The following is a 3,196-nucleotide window of genomic DNA, read 5'->3' on the forward strand; positions in this document are numbered from 1 at the left end:
TATTTGAACTATTTAAAAATATTAATAACGCAAATGACTCGGAATGTTGATGAACATTTTAGTATTTACTGCACAAATACAAGATTTTTTTATATTATGCCTCTCAAGAAAAATCAGAATATGGCGATTATCTGCCTCTGGCTTCTGATATTAGCGCGACAGTCACTAATCATAACAGCGTCACCAGATTTAAAAGTATATAATTCCACTATATGAGGTTTGACAGCAAGAACACTCATTCCACTGAACTACTCTTGCCGTTCGTCACAAATACATTCAAAAACATCTGTCTCTTCGCGAAACCCACGTGCTTTTGTTTTTGGCGGGAACACTTTTTCTTTTGTTTTGCCTTGCGACTGTCATGTGGCGGTATGCCTTGCGAGCGTACGACCGCCGCAGGACTCTAATAAAAGATAAGCGTGACAATATACATATGTATCATTAGTTATTTCAATACCGTCGTGCGGGGCTTCTTTATACACTTTTTAATGGTTTTTCAACTTTATGACATTATAACTCCCAGAGTAGTGAATGTATTTCCACAATTTTTACACATAATAATTGTGAGTATGTATGTAGGATGCATGCAAAATTTGAACTAAATCCATCCATAAACAAAAAATTTGTCCATACATCAATCGGAGACATATCATATAGAACCAGAGGGGGGCTACTTTGGACATTCATAATTAAAACAAATCTGCAGTTAAAATTCCGGGTTTATTTAGAATACTACTTTGTACCAATACTGTTGTATACTATATCATACATGATTTCAATAAATATATGCGTTTTTAGGTGGTTCTGTGCTACCTTTGGTTTTATGAGCAGCGTGATATTTTAATATAGACTAAAAGGCTGTCTGGGGGCCATCATTCCATTATTTAGGTGAAACCAGGGCCGGATTTAAGGGGGGGCCAGGGGGGCCATGGCCCCGGGCCCCCACATTTCAGGGGCCCCCACAAAATGTTACTTCAAATAGGAACCGAAAAAAAAGTAGTGCTAGAAACATCTTGATTTACTTTTTATCACAAATAGGTACTTCTACTATCAAGATGTGTATAAAATATTGTGCTTCAAATTAAAAAGCCTTTTAATAAAATTTCAAACCTTTCCAGAAAGTTGTTAAGGTTTTTAAGGTTTGAATTGATCACTCTTGTGAATTGCACAAGTTATTTTAACGAAAATACATGAGAAATTCTTCACCTGAATTCTGGATGAAATCTTAAATGCTATGGAATAGAGAGTCGAAAAGTTTCTGCTGAAAATTCGTGTTTATTTCTGTCGAAAATTATTGGTGTTATTTTTAAAAATTTCCTACATAGTTCTTTGAAGATTTGCATGTGTTCCTATCAGAGTACAGAAAAGTTTTTAGAACTGTAGAGTTTGATTTCGCTTACCAAAGTTATAAATTATTCAAATCGAACCCCAGGCGGAGATCTGATCCGATTTTCTTCAATATGATTAAATCCATGACGATTTTTCTTCCTGGCTTGAATGTTTGATTTAAGGTAAACTCTTAACAAATCCATAGGTTCCTTATGAAAATTGCAGTTGATATTTGTGGTGAAATTATTGAAAGATCCTGAAATATTTAAAGTTTTCCAAACAATTTTGTTTCAATTGGCTGAAAATTCGTCCGCAAAAGGCTATTATGAAATTTTATTTATATTTCTACTAGCTGAACCCGGCAAACTTTGTCTTGCCAGTTGTGGTGGTTGACAGCTGTTGAGGTCATTACAGCACAGCACTCTAGATTGGTTTTATTCCGGTCATCTTGACTTTGTACCCAGTTCACATAATTCTCAGTATTTTTTAAATATTTTTTGTTTTTGAGTTCATTTTTTAACTTTTTATACATATAAACACAGCCACTATGAATACGAATCGAAACGTGCAAGGGTCATGCTGATCGGTTAAGCCGTTCGCGAGTTTTGTTGCCTCAAAGGGACTGCAAACTCATTTTTATATATATACCGTCGTTGGGGGTGAGAATGGGTCAAAGTATTCGAGATCACCTATCTAAGAATATAAATTAATTTTATTGATCATATCTAGTAAACCTACTTAAAACATAATGTTATCATGACAAATTAAAGCTTAGGTAATTTTAAAAGATGATTAATCCACCTAAAAAGGCTAATACAACCGAAAAAATGGTTGAAATTTGAAAAAATAACGTTTGTATACTGTATCACCTTTTTTAGCCATCATAATCATCCTCATTAAGAGGTTCAACCTCCATGAGAGGAGGGGAGATTACAATGAGGGAGGGGCGCATAGAAAGATTGATTGTTAAACAAAAAACATGATAGTTTTAGTATACTGCATAAGAAATGTTTAACCAAACCCTCCGTTATAAACTCTTATGTACATGATCATTGGCCTCTATATTGGTAAAGCAAATCACTCCATCTCAAGATAGAGGGTCGTTCAAATATTATGTTAAGTCTATTTTGTGAGCTTACAATATTGCAGCACACTAAAGATTAGCTGATGATTAGAGGAGCTTTCCAAACGCATGGGTGTATTGTTATAAATAAGTTTAGGCACTAAACGTATTAACACACTCGTTTGACACTTCTCGACATATTTTTGAAAGAAAGCGTGCTTTTATGAAGATACGGTGAACATGGCACCACTCTAACGTCAAATGGGGACTGGATAACAAGTTGAATTTTTAGTTAAGGTTATATGCACTCGATTACTTGCTTGACCCAATCTCACCCCCATTATTAATATTTAGACATAGGGTCGAAAATATTGAGTTTTTGAATAAAAAGAGCAATGACAGCCCGCTTTTTTCATTACATCAACCAGGTAATACCTACAGCTAACCACTTATAAGAAAATTTATGGTTAGGTACTTGTGTTAAACATTACGAAAGAGAAATTTTTTCAGAGTGATTTACTAGTAGTTTCATCATATAAGTTTAGCCACAAATTTAACAAAAAACGATTATTGCAAAACATCTTATTCTGCATCATGACGTGTAAAAACATCTCCTCTTTGAAATAATATAAAGTTTTGAATATAAATTAGCGATAGTTGATGAGCTATTTCAAATTTTATGTTTCTCCGTTTTGACCCAATCTCACCCCCCAGACCCATTGTCACCCCCATCGACGGTAGATTAAAAGTAAAACAGAAATTCCATCAGGAACTCATTATGGATTTCCGATGAAATTTCTTCAG

Source organism: Aedes albopictus, chromosome 3 (assembly GCF_035046485.1).
Source record: "Aedes albopictus strain Foshan chromosome 3, AalbF5, whole genome shotgun sequence".
Classification (NCBI taxonomy): domain Eukaryota; kingdom Metazoa; phylum Arthropoda; class Insecta; order Diptera; family Culicidae; genus Aedes; species Aedes albopictus.